Here is a 17091-nt window from a genome sequence, read left to right as displayed (position 1 = left end):
CTGCTCAGCGTGGGTCCTTTCCACAGCGTGCAGTCCTTCAGGAACAGGCTGTACCAGCATGGTTCCCGCACAGGCCCACAGGTCCTGCCCGCAAACCTGCTCCAGCATGGGTTCCTCTCTCTCCACTGGGCCACAGGTCATGCCATGAGCCTGCTCCAGCATGGGCTCTCCATGGGGTCACAGTCTCCTTCAGGGCACATCCGCCTGCTCCGGCATGGGGTCCTCCATGGGCTACAGTCTGGATATCTGCTCCACTGTTAACCTCCATAGGCTGCAGAAGGACAACCTGCGTCACCATGGTCTTCACCACAGGCTGCAGGAGAATCTCTGCTCCAACGCCTGGAACTCCTCCTCCACCTACTTCTTCACTGAACTTGGTGTCTGCAGAGTTGTTTCTCTCACATATTCTCAATCCTCTCTCCTTGCTGCTGTTGCACAGGTTTTTTTCCCCTTCTTAAATACATTACCACAGAGGCACTACCACCGTCGCTGATGGGATCAGACTTGGCCAGTAGCAGTTCTTGGAGCCAGTTAGCATTGGCTCTATTGGACATGGGGGAAGCTTCTGGCATCTTCTCACAAAAGCCTCCCTAGTAGCCCCTCTGCTACGAAAACCTTGAGACAAAAACCCAATACAACAGATTGCATTACCTGAACCCCATGAAGCTGGCACAATTGCTACCTACTCATTCTTGGCTCCTAACCGCGTGTGGGGTGGATATCATGTCTTAGGAGGCCTTACATCTGCTTCTAAATTAACCCATCCCCCATTTCTGAACACTTCAACAGGCAGAACAGTGTCTCATTTATTACAAACACTGGAAAATGTGCAGTTAATAAACTGGGGAACTGAAGGAAGAGAAAGGACTTCTCATGGTTAAAATCAGTGGAACATGCTTCCTCACTCCTCCCCCCTCCTCTACCTGAAAATATTTTCCAGTCTCTGTAACATCATTAACAGAAATGGCCAAGAGCCTAAGAAACAAGAAGATAGTTCAGAAAGAGATCAAGAAAAACTGCGGACATGCCTGTCCTTTAATTTGCAACGATAAGGAGTTTGTCAGATGAAATACTCTACATGCCGTTCTGTAGAAACCAAAGTTTAGTGCTCCAGTACTCTGGTAGCCTAAGAATTTCTGCCTCTTTTCAGCCTGAAAGCCTCTCTGTTCTTCTGTGGAGTACCCCCTGTGGGACCCTCGTAACTGATGCTATGGCTCGTTTGGAGAGGTGCTCCCACATATTGAGAAATACCTTAGAAAAATCACAACCAATATATAGAAAAAGAACAGCAATTGAAGCAGTGGATATGGAAAATTAATGCTTTGCTGACAATTATTAATTTGTTTTTCATTAATCAGGAGAGAAATGCCTTCAGATAGCTGTGTAGTATGAAACAAGTTTATTTACATTTGGCTTTTGTGCGCATTACAATGCTTGGTTTTATTTATTCTGAATTTATCAAAATATAGTTTTGCTTCTTTACTTATTAAACACTACTACTCCCTTGCTGCCCAGACTTTCATCTCTTTAATACAGCCTCCAAAGACTCTTTAGTGAATGTATATTTCGGGTATCATTCTACTTACAATGAACTGTGTTGAAAAGTATCATCAAGACTTTAGCATAGAAATAAATCAATCTAGTGATGGTAAATGGTCTGTGGTCTCACAGGGATAGTCTCATTTGTTAAAAATTTTAAGCCATACAAATGAAATATCCTTTCCCTTTATAGAGAACTTTATGTGGAATTCATGTGTAGCACACTTAGAATACTATTGTTTTCCAAGCTGCCAACTATGTGAACAATTAAAAATAAAGAACATCATTTCATGTATATTAGCTAAATAACTAGCTTATATATATATTTTAGAAGAAAATGAATAATATATCTGAATTATTTAATCAAGATTTATGTCTTTTTTTTTTCCTGCAGACAGATGTCTACCAGCATCTGTTCCCACAGCTCACCTAGTTACCTAAAACTTTCCAATAAATTGTTTCCAGGGGTTTCTTTTCTTAAGTTTTCTTTTTGTCTGCTTTGGGCCATCATAAAATGCTTGTTCACAATCTACTGGTCATATTCTAAACTCCAAATTTACAGTGTGAGCTGCTAATTAGATTTTCATATCCAGGAGGTAAGCTTTGAACTTCCTAAAGAAAAAGTGGCATTTAAAAAAAAAAAAGAAAAGGAAAAAGAAAAAAGTTTTAAACATTTGAGGCATCTTTCTAAGATAAAAATAGATTCATTGACAGAATTTGGTTCCAGCAAGTACAACATAAGAACCAATACGGTAATTCTTCTATGAAATAACCACAAAATTTTCTAACTTAGAAGACTGATTTCTTGAATAATGTCAACCTTATAAAAAATGCTCTCTGCAGCTTAATCTTTCTTTGCACATATTACGATTTATAGTCTATTAATTTTCCTGACAAATAAGGGAAAATTTTACTTTTTTTGTTCTTTTTGAGCATTGTTGAACCCTCCATGGGAAGGTGAGATGAAGTCTATTCTACTCTCAACAGGGCTACTAATTAACCTCCAGCTGCAGTTATCCTCAGTTAAATTTACTTAACCTCTACAAAGTTGAAGGGCATGTCTAGCTATGCAAGGCTTTGTAGTTCAGAGAAATGCAAGATCTAACTAAGCAAGTTCAGTTATAAGAAGCAGTCTAGCCATTTGGCATGGAGCTTCTTCAGGAGTGATTTGCCCCACTGGATGATTTCCTGTATCACTGGATTTAATTAGTTCATTATCTTTACAAAACATTAGAGCAAACCATTATACTGACTCCATGGGAGTGAGCCATGGGTTACCAGTGACCATGATCAAAGACAACACCTTCATTGGTTCTCACAAAGGAACAAGTACTTTTTTGCTTCCTTCTTTTCTTCCTTCATGTGGTAGGAACCAAGGGCAAAGGGACAGGATCCTGTCTGCCTAAACACAGGTATCTACTAACATCTGAGATGCTCTAAGTTACCAAGACATCTGCAGGATGGGCAGAGACAACAGGAGCACACACATCTGGAGCAGGATTGGAGCTGGCTGGAATGACCACTGCCTCAAAGGGGATTAACAGCATACGTCCAGGTGACCAACCCTCCTCCCTGGTCCCAGGCAATGTGATCTATTCAAGGGTGTGGAGATTTTTTTTTCTGTGTGAAGGTCTTGGCACAGCTCTGACTTTGTTTACATCAGCACCTGCTCAGGCCTAAACCCTTGTTCCTGTTTCTGACTTCAATCTTCTCAGCGCTAATTCATAGCTTCCATTGCAGCTTCTGTTCCCACTCCACTGCTGTCCCTGCTTTATAGCATCAGAGGTGTTTTCTCAGTTACGCTGTACAGCTGAATCATAACTTTAAGACCATGGACTAGATTCATGTCAGTGAACGGTGAATTTAATATTTTTTTCAGTATGAAAATCACATGCAGATCTGACAGAGAATTCTCTGTGTTGGAAAACATAAAAGTTTGTATTTTGTTGTTAATTGGCATGTTTTATGTAGAATAACTGCCTTAAAGTGATTAAGAAATCACTTTCTTGTAATTCATTAATGAATGCGGTTCATTAGAGAAATTACCACTTTTTGCCAACTTACTTTTGAGACTGCTTCAATCATGCATACTATAAACAGGCACAGAACTAATACCTTGCCTACATCCCAATATGGAAAAAAAATGATTGAGTTAGTTCAGTTGCTAAAGGACAAAGCCAACATATTTTGAGATATCCTGTATAATACTTCACATAAATACTGAAGTGAAGAAGCCTAATCCTGGTATCTTTGTTCAGGCATAGTTCTCTTCTAGTTTTAGTGCCCTGGTTTAGGCCTGAAATGAGCATATGAAAAATACTCCAATAAGATGAAAGCAAAATAAACAAAATGCTGGTATAGCCTATGATTTGATTCAAAATTAGGAATTTCATTTAGCCAAGATCTCTGCTGGGGAACCTGAGAACAAACTCCAAAGATTATGCCCATTATTACTTCCTATTTCTTTTCTGACACAGTCCCCTAAAGAAATCTGACCCTAGAATCAGATAGCTGCAGGTATCAAACAAGCCTCGTGTATTTGCTGTCTCAGCTTAGAGGTTTGAATACATCATATCTGCTATGGAAATGAGCCACAATCTTCCACACTAAATAAAAAATCTCCTGGTAAAGTCCTCAAGTTCATTGAAATCATTGTGATGTTAGAAAGAAAATAAGGATTTGTGGAATTTACAGAGTTAGACATTAACGCAGGTGTAATGATTTATCAACTAAGTGTCTAACAAAATATAAGAAACAAATCGGGTAACCTAGGAGTCTCAAATTTCCCAAAATGTCAGCACATGATAAAGTTACTTTCTTAGTTTATCTCATGACAGCAAAGGAAAAAGTTGTACTACTAAGTAAAACAACGCTTTGAAGTGGATTTTTTTTCCTGTAAACAATGTCTTCATTGTGCAGACAGAAATCTAGCAATAAAAATTAGAAACAGGAGGAAAAGAGAAAACAAAAGAAGAGGAAAACCATTTAAAATGTTTAAGTAAGAGGTTAGTTTCTCTGTCAATTATATCCAACTTAGTATGGTTTTCATTATCTAGCAATAAAAAGTTTAGAATAAGGGAGTGGTTGTCATGAATTGGAATATTCTGAGTCCATGACATCCAGGACTGTGACTATTTTATGATAACCACATATCCTAGAATACCCTTTTTTGCCATTGCAGTGAAATAAGGAATCTTTATAGTATGAGCCAAGTATGTATTTTCCTTGTTTGTAAAATTTAAACTGGCAGTTCAGAATGTTTAACAGCAGTTGCAGCTGAGACGAGGTTCGTGTGTTTTAAACTGCCCACTCACTATGACAGTGAAGCAACCAATACAAACTACACTTCAACAAAAGTAGGTTTTTTAGTCTGCTGTAATGAACGCCAGACCAAAATCCATATGCAGGTCTGCAAACTCAAAATGACACTAGTTTATTACTCCTTTTGGTATGTATGTGTATGTATGTATACATGTATGGGTACATTTGCTTACCAGGTTGTATGTATACATGTATGGGTACATTTGCTTACCAGGTCAGCAAGCATGTGAGAATGATGGACTCCTTCCTTTCTTTCTGTTAAGATTTCTAAATACTTCCCATCCAAAGAAATAATAGTAGCATAAAATTACACTGGAAGAATTCAAATGTTGTTCTATAAACCTATTAAGTTCGCCAGTCATACAAATGAAAACTCAATCTCACTCCTTAAACTAACTTGTCTGCTTTAACAGCAAACATTTCCAGAAGCTGGCTTTTTGCTAAACCAATCTAATTAAAAAGCTCAACTTTTGAGCTCTAAAAATCTTACTATCTGTAATTGTGGGTAGGTTATGGCTTAACAGTTCTAAATTATTAGTTACGAAAAATTCTTTCTAATGGTACACAAAAGTCATCATTTTTAGGGGAAACATAAACATAATTATAAGGAGATCAAGAACCAAGGAATACGAGATGCAAGCGTTAGAGATATTGAGAGACCATAAATAATTCAATGTTTAAAATCTTGATTTAATATTTTTTCTGGGAGAAAGAGGTTTCACTAAACTTGCCATCAGTTTATCCCCTAATCTCCACCATTTTCTAAGAGGCTATGATTTACCCACAAAAAAAAACTGTTTTCAGAAGATTAAGTGATGACAAAAAGAATGTAACAATGATAATATTTTTTTTTGGTTCCTAATCTCAGACTTGCCTAATTTGCCTAATTTGGGTGCCTTGTCCCAGGAAGTGGAAGGGATTATTACATTCACCTTTGCAGATTTTTATTTAAGGCCTGGGATACTTCAAACATAAAGGTAGGTTCAAAAATTGTGCAACTTCCCTGTAGGTGAAGCAGAATTCTAAACTAAGAGAACATAAATCTGCATTTGAACATTATTAAATATCCTTGATCATGTAATTCTCAAGACCATTAGTGGATCCTTCCAGAGAGACTGAGAAGATCAGAACGGCTTAAAAAAACATTTAGAATTATTTAGGGGTAAGTCTCCTTGTTAAAACTGCTTACTTGAATAAGCTTTAATTTTTTACATTTCATTTTTGAAGTTGCATGTTGTTATGTTTCATTTGTATATAAGTGCTAACTTATATGGCATTTGGGAACCCAGCCAAGGGATGTAAAAGCCAAACACAAGGAGAAATTTATGAGGAATTTTCATAATTTATGAATTTTCATAATTTATGAAAAATATTGATACATAAACAGCAAATAGAAAAAGTTTGAGAAATGTCTTTGGCATCAACTATCAAGCTAGTATGAAAAATTGCTTGTTTTCTTCCCACATTATTGCTAAAAAATCCACTGGTACTTAAGAGTTAGCAATTGAATTGCATATTTCCTTCTATAATACTTTTAATTGTTGTCAAGGCCATGGAGAGCCTTATTAAGAGTAAATACACTTAATTAATATTTCAGGCAACAAGATGTAAAACATCCATGGAAATTCTTTAGTTGGTAACCAATCTGGGGATAACAGATTGTTGAAAGCTTCGTTGTTTTGAAAGATTCTTCTTCTACTTCGTATAATAGAAACTCTTTTTTAAAATCATGGCACATTTAATCTATCTGTCAAACGTTTTCATACCAGTAATTGACAGCATGGACATATCATCAATCCAGTATTGCATTACTGTTTGTATATAGTCTATACCAGCTCATTTAGGTACCCCTCATGTTTTTGTGCATGACCCATGCTTCTGACATCTGGGATGATGGATATTCTTATAAACAACGTAATTAGTGGTTAGAACTGGAGGAACCTCCCATTCTCTGCAAAACAGAGCTCTGCTAAGTTCTGGGAATGTGCATGAAGATCCATGGAAATTAGCTTGCAAAGAAATTAAATTGAAGAAAGCCTTTCTGGTCTGGTTCTGAGAGAGAGAGTGGTTGAGTAAGGAAATATCAGAGTTCAAAGAGTAATATGTTAATGTTCACCAGAAGTGTAACGGGAAGAGGATTTGAAGGAAGCACAGCAAACTCACAGCAATAACACCTAAAACCACAATAATTGTGGAAGAAGTCCACCAAGTCTCGTTATTTATTATGTGTGAACAATATTACCACAAGCAAAAAAATTAATATTGAAAGACATGCCCAGACTTTCTCCTTATTTCAACAGTATCACATGGTTATGAATGAAAACTTCCTGCAGCAGTACAGTGAAGGATGATACCTTACATTTTTTCCATGTAATAATAGAGGCACCATGTGACATCCTCATTACTACAAAGATGCCACAGATATCTCCTATTTAATCATAGGAGAAAACTTAAATAATCTCAGTTACTGTGATGTGACAGTTGCTGACAAATACTGAATTGTTTCTGGTAAGCCATAGAATCATTATTGTAAACATGAAAGCAAATACACTGGAGGAAACAGGTAAAATATATTATTGTGGATGTGCTTTCTATCACAGACCTTCTCATGATCCATTATAGAAATAAAAATTTCCGTCATATGGCAGTCAGTATCACTGCTGTCTTCTTAGATTTTGATTTTTATCTTTTCTTTACCTTTTTTATTCTTTCTTTTCACCCTTTATTCAGTAAGAGAGGATTCCAGAGGAAGCCCGTGAAAAGCTCATAATGGCAGATAATGTTAAAGGAGATTGCCTTCTCTGTTTAAGAAATCTGATTGTCCATCCCAAGATAAAGTGACTGGAGATTCATGAAAAGTCATGCAGATAGAAGATGGACTGTAGAAGCTGGAAACATTAATTACTATGGAAACAAATTCATTTATAACTGTGAAATAGTTCAGATCAGGCATACTAAAGTAGTAATTGAAACTCCTTTAATATTAGTGATATTCTCATGCAAAGTGATTTTTATTCTATCGAGTTCTGTTGAGCAAAATATTTTTGGTTAAATTTGTATTTCTACAGTAGGGAAAAAGAAACAAGCTATTAAATACATCATATAACTTGAAGAATAATCCTGTTCATGAGGCTTCAGTTATGTTAATTATCATATGTGTTCGAACATAGTTTTTGTCTCCAATTTCTTGAAAACTTTCTCCAATTCCCTTTTATTCATTTAAAAAAATTCTATAATAATGCTAATGTAAAAGGAAAGTGTTGATGACAGGTTCTCTTACAAGTTAGTGTATCCTCTGCAATAAAATGTGCTGTGAGCCTGCTCCAATTTAAAAGAATAATTCAGTAGCCTTTTGTAATGGTTTGGACTGTGTCTAACAGCTTTTTTCAATGAGCTTTTCAATAATATAATAAGCTGCAATGTGTTGGTTTGTGGCAATATTTCACTAAATGTATGTGATGGAAAGTGAACTTATAGCATTGTATTGAAACAGGAAAAGGGTGAATTTTACAGGATTTGCTTTATTAGTAACAATTTTCATCTAGGTTCACTGGCCACATGGGGATCCATCTGCTGAAATTAGTCTTCGAAGGGTAAAGCCACAGCCCAGCCTGTCTAGCTGTATTAAGGTAACAGACTACAAAAAGGGCTGGAGCAAGAAATTTCCACTTCAGGGCTGGTGAACAGTAAAAGAATGTGTCTGCTATTGGCAGTATCAATCCTTCATCTCTTGACATGTCATATAAAGTCTATACGGCAAAATGAATGTGTCACTGTAGCACAGCACTGCTGGTTTAGCACAGTGAAGTGCTGTGGTGTGTTTCTGCGTGTACTGGTATTCAGGAAACTAATTCCTCCAGGGTCCCTGGCTCCATACTCTGCTTGCAGGTGCATAGTGACACCTTGCTGATTCTTCTTCAATTTAGTTGGTGTTTCTGCTGACTAGAGAAAGCTGGCACAAACACGCTGCTCACACCTTCCTATTGCTAGTAAGGAAGTTCCCTTGAAAATTTGGCCCAGGACCTTAGAGGGATTTAGTTTTGTGTAAAGGTTTATTTAATCCTACTTGCATTTCTATCTGAGACCTCAAAAGAGGGAAGGCCTTAAATCTGCGCCTTGACTGTCAACTATGTAAAACTTAAAATGCGTTAAGACTTTAAATGCCAGTGAATCATATTATTTGCACAGCGTTCTCGTTTTCTTTCGCAACATAGAGGACAGGTTTCACTGCATCAATTTCATCAATACAAGTAAGTATTTGTATATAAGCACATCCTGTAAATGTATCTCCTGAAAATGCTACAAGACTTTATTTAGCGTCACTACATTTCTTATGGACTGAAAAGTGACCCTAATGCTACAGGAAGTACTGGTGAGACTGCTTACAGACCCCCTAGTGTGGCAGCAGTATTGTGTGTAGAGCTCCACGACAATATAAAGAGAAGAGAAACATTCCTAAAATAAGCAAAAACAAAAACAAAAGTAAAACCAGAGAAAGGTAACCGAGAAGACACCAGATAAATAAAGGCCTGTGTTCAGAAAATGAATACATTATGTTTTAAGATTTGCACATCAGAGTTAGAAAATGCAGACAGGAACTGTGAGCCAAATTCACCACGTGAGTGAAGCTGTGATGAATTCTTCCCAGGTTTTACAAATGCATCACTCTGTAAAGAGCCCTCAAGTAAGAAAAAATAAATATATATAGATGGAGGAACTCATCCACCCCCACATGAATTCATCCTTAATAATCCACTGAAACTCATAAAACATAAACCACATCAATCCTCCTCAGTATATAACTAGTTATTAAATGCAAACCCCAATATACCATAAAACTCAAAAGAAAATGGGAAAACGACACTAGCAATGTACTGTGAATGTGAATGTTATAACATATGGAGGACAAGTTTATAAAACAGCAAGACATGCAGATCTAAAATTAACACACTTCAAGCTCCTGTGGAGATTGTACTGGACTTCAGAAAAGGGATACTAATTATGTTTAAGAGATTCTTTTGAATTTTGGGGATGTAAAAAATAAACAAATGTTCCTGCAGTGCACTTAAAGGTCCTGTTTTCTGTGACACTGCAGTTTAAATTCAGTGTAAAATGTATGTTTTCCTTGCCGTTACTTTGTCTTAGTTGCTTTTGCTACTTTGAGAGAAGCTCTCTATCCCATGCGGAGAAGACGACTCCTTGGGGACATGTTCCCCAGAATGAGAAAACTATTCCAATAACAATCTCCTCCTCTGCATCAATTTAACAGACGTGTGAAAACAATAAGATTAATATGTTTGTTTATAGAGGTTTTTAATCCTTCTTGGTTGGCAGATGCTGCTGCTCCCTTGCAGTGATGAATGGAAAGAACACTTCGTAACCATAGCATATGATCCGTAACATATATAATGTTACAACTCACATTCATGTGCAAATTTAAATGGCTACTCAAAAGGAAAAAAAGAAAACCTAAGAAATAGGAGAGGCCATCCTGATTGATACTTGTCCAGGGAATCTGCAACTTCATCTGAAATTTTGAATGACCTTTTGTCGCAGTTGGCAGAAAGACCCATTCTAATCATGAGTTTACAGGAGGAAGCTCAGTTTGGATACTGCTTCTGAAGTTTGAACTAAACTGTCCAGAGATATTCTTTGGCTGTTCGCATACGATTTCTACTGCAGTTGTTAGAGATGTACCTACTGCATTCCCTAAATTGTGTGACCAGTTTTATAAAAGTACGCTTAACTTTCATATCTGCATGGGGTGTTGATCATAAGATTTACAAAAACGATGACTCCTACACTCAAACTTTTTATGAATTTTAACAAAGCAGCTACTTTTGTAAGTATTACAGCTGCTACAAATAACACCATTTGTACTGGAGCTCAATTATGTAGCTGTTCGACTGAGCACGCTTTTTCTTATCCTTATAATGAAGGTCAGCAGAGTAACCAATCCACACGATAAATTTTAGCCGCAGTCAGTTTGTCCTCCTGCCATGCCCCTGTTTCCCTCATTATTTTTCTGAGCTGCATGAGTGAGCTATTTGGAGCAACACCCAAACACCCTGAACACCAGGTGATCAAAGGAGCTAACCAGAGGGGAACATTTTATTCTCACATGTTTGCAGACAGGCAAACAGCAAAAGCACGAGGCCTTACCACATCTCCTTCTTCGCAACAGGACTTGTTCACAGGTTTTGAAACAACACTGGTGTTAGCACAGTTTCCTTCTTGCTGCACACTAAGCTTCCCCCTGTACTCCAGGCTGGAGTTCACTGGGGTGTTTCCATGTTGTTTCCTTTCTCATCGCTGCTTAGTTTAGCTTCTAACTAACCTCTCATGCTGCCGAGCAGCAGTTGTCCACCTTTTGTACTGAAAATTGTACCTTCAGTGCATTTTTGCTAAGGTCAATCAGGATTTCATTTTTAGGTTATTATCATTTCAGAAATTAATTTTCAGAAATTTCAATAACTGAAGGAACATCAGTTTTTCTAATGAGTTTGCATGGGTTACAATTTACTGGGATCTGGAAAGAAATATTTTTTACAAGTGTTACCCTCTCCAAAAAAATTAAGCTCTTGGTTGACCTGACATTTTAGGGGTTATAAATAAGGGTTGAAGTCAGTGATATTTTAATCCAGGAAAAAAATGACTCACTTGTTTAAACCATTCATATCACCACTTTCAAAATCATTTTGGTAGGAGAAGGCTGATTATAATCTCAAGGAGACTGAGCATCCCTTGAAAAAATCATAGAGCTTTCATTAAATTTACTTGGATGAAAGTTAGGTGGTCTCCCTGAACTGACTGCACAGTCATTGATTTTAAGAGAGACACTTATTTTCTTATTTTTAGAAATGTTCCCAGACAAAAAGAAATCTTTATTTCAACCAAAAACTGATTATTTTCTTCAGCTAAAATTTCTCAACAAATTAAATTTGTTTAATCTAAAACTGTTTTATTTCTTCAGCCAACTGGAAAATCAATGATTCAAGCAAAATCTCTCTAGTTTAGCTGAAGGGGACTGAATCGCACCCACTCACCAAAAATATGAATGACATATTTTTAATCCCCTAAATTGTTGTGAATGTCCTGGCACTTGCTTAAAATAAAAGCCAGCTTCCTTGATTCCCCAGTGTTAAAAAATGCTCTTATACACTTTGTCATATTCTTGCTAATAGTACAAACGAAGTAAAATAATACATGAGGAAAATCTGAACAGCACTGTTATCTAACCGATATATTCACTGTTACATCTGCGAGTTTCTGGTACAGCTAATGTTGTAGTGCAGATTTGAGATTAATCCACAATAATGTATTAATAGAATTACATTGTCTGTTACTAAGTCAGTGTAAAGCTAAAGTGGTCTGTCAAGATGCCAATTTGAAAACTTAAAATGAAGGGGAAGGAAAATCCAAAACCAATGTTAAGTACATGGAGAAAAAATATCCCCGTTCTTCCAACTCCATAGAAAGCAGACCAATAACAGGGTTGAATAAAGAACATGGTTGTTTTGCCAACTACATGTGATAGCCTCTCTACTTTGCCTTTAAATTCCCATTTACCAACCAGAACTGGCTTGCAATGAGCTGGCAGGGGTTGGTGATCATTTGATGGTAGTACAGTCTGGTTATTTCTGAGTTGTAATACCTCTCCGAGCTGTTCCTGAGGAGAAGCAATTAAGGGCCACTACTTCCTCAGACCTGTGCCTACACTCACTTGGAATAACCCCAGTTGTTTACAGAACAGAAATTAACTGATCTTTATACAGCTTCGTACTCCTATCAGCTAGTATATATTTTATCAAATGATCAAAATACAGCTCTAGTCCCTCTTTATGGGCCAAGATATTTTCATCCTACTTCACTGTCAATAACAATACAGCCTAGCAGTATCCAGCCCCAGATAAAAGCTTGCAATCCAAATAAATTTTCAGGCTTCTTTTATAGAAGTCAAAAATCACCTCCAGATTATACATGCTGATTCGCAATGGCTGGGATTGTTACTTTATTGAATCATGCTGTCATTATGGAGATAAAGTCATCCATGTGGCATATGTGCAGAAAAGGAACTTTAATACCTAGTGGAGTGCTGTAACAATCATAACCAAGGACATCTCACTTACTCCAGAATCATTTGCATTTGGTAACAGAATCAAGGACAAATACTGAAGTCCTGAATACTTCAAAAAGGCAAATGTAACAAACCACCCGAAGTAACTGCTGCTAAAAATCAAGGAACGGTTTAACTCATAATGGGTCTGATTCCCCTGACGTAGGCTCTCAACTCTACCAGCTTCAAAGTTACACACATACAAAATACAATTGCTAGTATATAACCATGTATTTAGAAATTATGCGTTAGCATATGTGATGCCAATAGAACTTGTGCCGTTACTCAGCTCGTATGGAGGTAGGTGCTCTTTGATAAGGAAAAGCTCCACCTGTACATATACGACAGTACATATGGGAGCTCCCCATACGCTGTAGTATCAAATTCTGGAGTATGCCCTGTTTCTGTCTTTATATTTCTCTGAGGCAGGAAAACATCATTAGCTCCATTTTACATGAATAGAGGTATATTTCCTACATCATCTTACTCTGCTTTATCTGAGTATGGTTCAGCCAGCTGCCCTAAAATTTTTGTAGGATGTATTTTGAGTTCTGTCACTTTTTGTCTCGCTTTATGTTTTTTTTCTGCAAACCCCAATTTTCTGCCTGGAACTAACCTCTTCCAAGCTGGAGCTAGAATACACCTAATAGCAGAAAGCAGGGAACATTAAGGAAATGATGCTCAGGCTAAAACTTGAGCCAGCAGGACAGAACAGATGCCTAAAGAGATAATATCCAGAAAGAGATATAGATCCTCCAGATCAGAATGCCTTACTTTTAGGTAGCTGGCTTTTGGTCCAAACCTAGGTTTCAGAAATAAGAGGGAGTGACACCTCAAAATTGCATCACAGAGAAGGGAGCTGTTTGAATTCTTTTTTTATTAGTTCTTCATCAAGATCTTTAGGAAGGAAAGATCCTAACCTGTATTCTTTCTGTGAATTTGGGTTTGTGCTTTGTACTCCCAAGTGAACTTATCTTTCTAATCTGTTTCCTTCAAAGAACACTCATAAAACTAGCGCTGTGTCCACTTTTATGAAACAGTTGTATTTATATGAAAGATCTTATCTCCTGCCTGGTTTAGAATGTATGTGGGACAACCACTAGGATTTGCATATGGCTGCCAGGGTGGCTAAACCTTTCCATAGCAGCCTCTTAGATTGGGCATGTAAGATAGAAAAAGGCTTACTTTAAAACTCGATCAAACTTAGGTGCATGTTGGGTGCTGGCAAGGTCAGCCGGTCTGACTCAGGAAAGACTAAATTATTCTGGTACTTTGCTGCAGAAACCTCAGTTGGTTTAAGGAGTCATAGGACGATTCTCTTAGACTGATTCCAGTACCCTTTTCTAGACCTAGCCTAAGTGCTTTTACTGAAAGTCATGTTGGAGTTTGTACTGTAGATTGATATTTACAAAGTTTAAAGCTATTACTATAAATGCTTTCATTGTCCCTTTTAAAGATAAAAGGTCCGATTGTTCATTTATAAGCTTATAGTTGAGCCCAAAATCGTGGAATGGAAGAAGCCCTGCATACAGACTAAACAGGTATGTCCTATTGACTTATTAGTTCTTTCACAACATACTCTTGCAAAGAACATATATATTCATTTTTTTATTATTTACTACTTCATCCACACTTAGAGACTGCTTGTGACAAACTGTGCTTTGTTACAAGAAATGCTGAGAGAAGAAAGAGGGCATCAGGTGTTCATTTCCCTTTGTGTACAACTCTTCTGCAACAACAGAATACAAGAGCAGTCATGGAGTGCTGCCAAGGCAAGGGGGGATTGGCAGCTAACACCACTGCAGCCACATTTTGAAGAGCCATGGCACCACTCGTAACTCACACCAACTAACAGAGAAGTAGGTAGCCTACCTAACACCTTGTGGAAAGGGAGCACAAGATCCCTCACCCTTCTTTCTTCATTTGCCACAAACCTCTGTTCACCTCTGTGCTGATCTGTGGGTTCTGGGTGCACATGTAAAGTTTCCTTCCCTGCACATGGGAATGGAAAGTGATGTTACAGCAGGAGAAGCTGATATGGTCATGCATAAGGTCAGGCATCATGACCTTATGTTATTTTAGCTGTTCAGCGAAGACTGGCAGCTGCAGTAAGAGGCAAACACAGAGGTATAATGTGCATTTCTGGAAGATGTTTTTTTAGGGATGCACTTCAGCAAGTGTCTGCAGTAACTTGCAATATGACCAAAGAATTTGTAGCTGAGATCTGAAGGCAGCACTATAACACACTATCAGGATTAGATCCATAGTATTCTCTTCATGACAAAGCAGTCTCTAAGAAGTTACATAAATTCAAAAGCAAACACTTTTCAAAGTAGTCTACTAGCAATTTCAGCATTATATCTCCATAGAGCAGTTTAAGCCCTTATCCACCCCAAATATTATTTAAGATCATTCAAAAGTTTATGCCATTTTAAAAATCTGAGGTGATTTAGGTGATTATGTCACCAGAGGTCTTAATGTGTCTTAAAACCATACACTACTCTGAGAATTTTAGGCAATTTAAGCACTTATGCCATCATAAAACAGTTTTAGTGCTTAAACTATCCTGAATGTTTAAGGTGGTCTAAAAGTTCATATTACATCATCTAGAATGGTTTGAATGGCCAATTCTTTGTCAGACACTGTTTGAGCATAATTTGTAAATTATCTAAAAACTTTCTAAGTGGAACATTACCTAATAACTAGATAAAACTTCACAGCAATTACAAAAATACTTTTCCATGGTTATTATTACAGAGTTAGTTCAAGCCAACGTTAGCACATTACCACTGCTGATCCACACTGTTCTCTAAAAATACAACACAGGCTTTAATTTCTAAACACAGCAAGATTTCTGAAATCAGGGGCTCAGCTGCTAGCAGACTTACTTAAATCAAGAGTCACCTAAAGTTTTCAGCATTGGTTATAAAAGTCATCAAATAAAACATGCTAGCTACTTTTATAGACATTAAAATGATGCAGTCTGTAATATCTAATTCTTCTAAAATATTTCTACCTCTGATTGGAATGAAAATTTAGAAATTTTGCACATAAATAAATAATAATTTTTAATGAAAACAATATATGCTTCAAAAATCATTCATGTCCAGTGTTCTGAGAAGAGTCAGCATGACACACTGTCACATACCAATCAGTTTCCATCACTGTTGCCATTGGAGTAAAGAAACATCATGCAAAAAAGATTATCTAATAACATAGGCTAACATTATTTGTAGATGGTGCAGATACAAAAATTGCTATAATTAATAATTTTGACTATATGTGACTTCAGGATATTCAACGTGATTTCACTGCTTTCTGCTGTAGACATGCAGAGAACACTGTAAAATTTGAACTATTTTCTACCCAGCCCCTACTAGACAGCAAAAACTTCAAATGAAAGCATAAAATTTTAACACTTTTTGTCAGCCTTGTTGGCCACATCATGATGGGATACAAAAATGAACTTGATGGAGAAAGCATATCTTTCTCTCAGCTGTGCTAGTGCCTCTATGTGGTAGGAATGGCAAATACTAAAACAGTACAGCAAGCTTGCAGTATTTCAGCAGTTAACTGAAATCAACCAAGAATATTGGGGGATTAGTTGGTTAAAATTTGCAAACATTGAGTATTTCAGTCCCATATCTTACTCATCTACTTCTAAAGTCCCTAAAGTAGGCATTTTTTTTCACCTTTACATGCACAAATTTTTTTGTGTTGTCAGAATCTAAATAAAAATATGAATAATATCCTAATATTATTCAGTGCACCTAAAAAATCTCCTTAGATCTAGAATGCAAAGTACTAAGCCACGCTGGGAAAATTAGCTTCACTGAAGCTCCCATCACAAAAAGGAATCCAATACTGCTTCTACACAGTTTTCATTCAGTGATGTCTTCTCACCATCTCCCACCAAGTGCCAGATGCCTATGATAGTATTTCTGTATACACATATTAAGCAACATTGTCTTATTATGCTTTACTTTTTATTTTTGTTAATGAAACAAAATCACTCTAGCAAAGAACAGAATATTTATTATTCTCATGGCTAAACAACATCTGTGGAAATCTTTGTCAGTCAGAATCCTGAACAAGCCTCTAAGTCTTACTGACAA

The sequence above is a fragment of the Calonectris borealis genome, chromosome Z, assembly GCF_964195595.1.
Source record: "Calonectris borealis chromosome Z, bCalBor7.hap1.2, whole genome shotgun sequence".
In the NCBI taxonomy this organism is placed as follows: domain Eukaryota; kingdom Metazoa; phylum Chordata; class Aves; order Procellariiformes; family Procellariidae; genus Calonectris; species Calonectris borealis.
Note: the sequence above shows the minus strand (reverse complement) of the source record.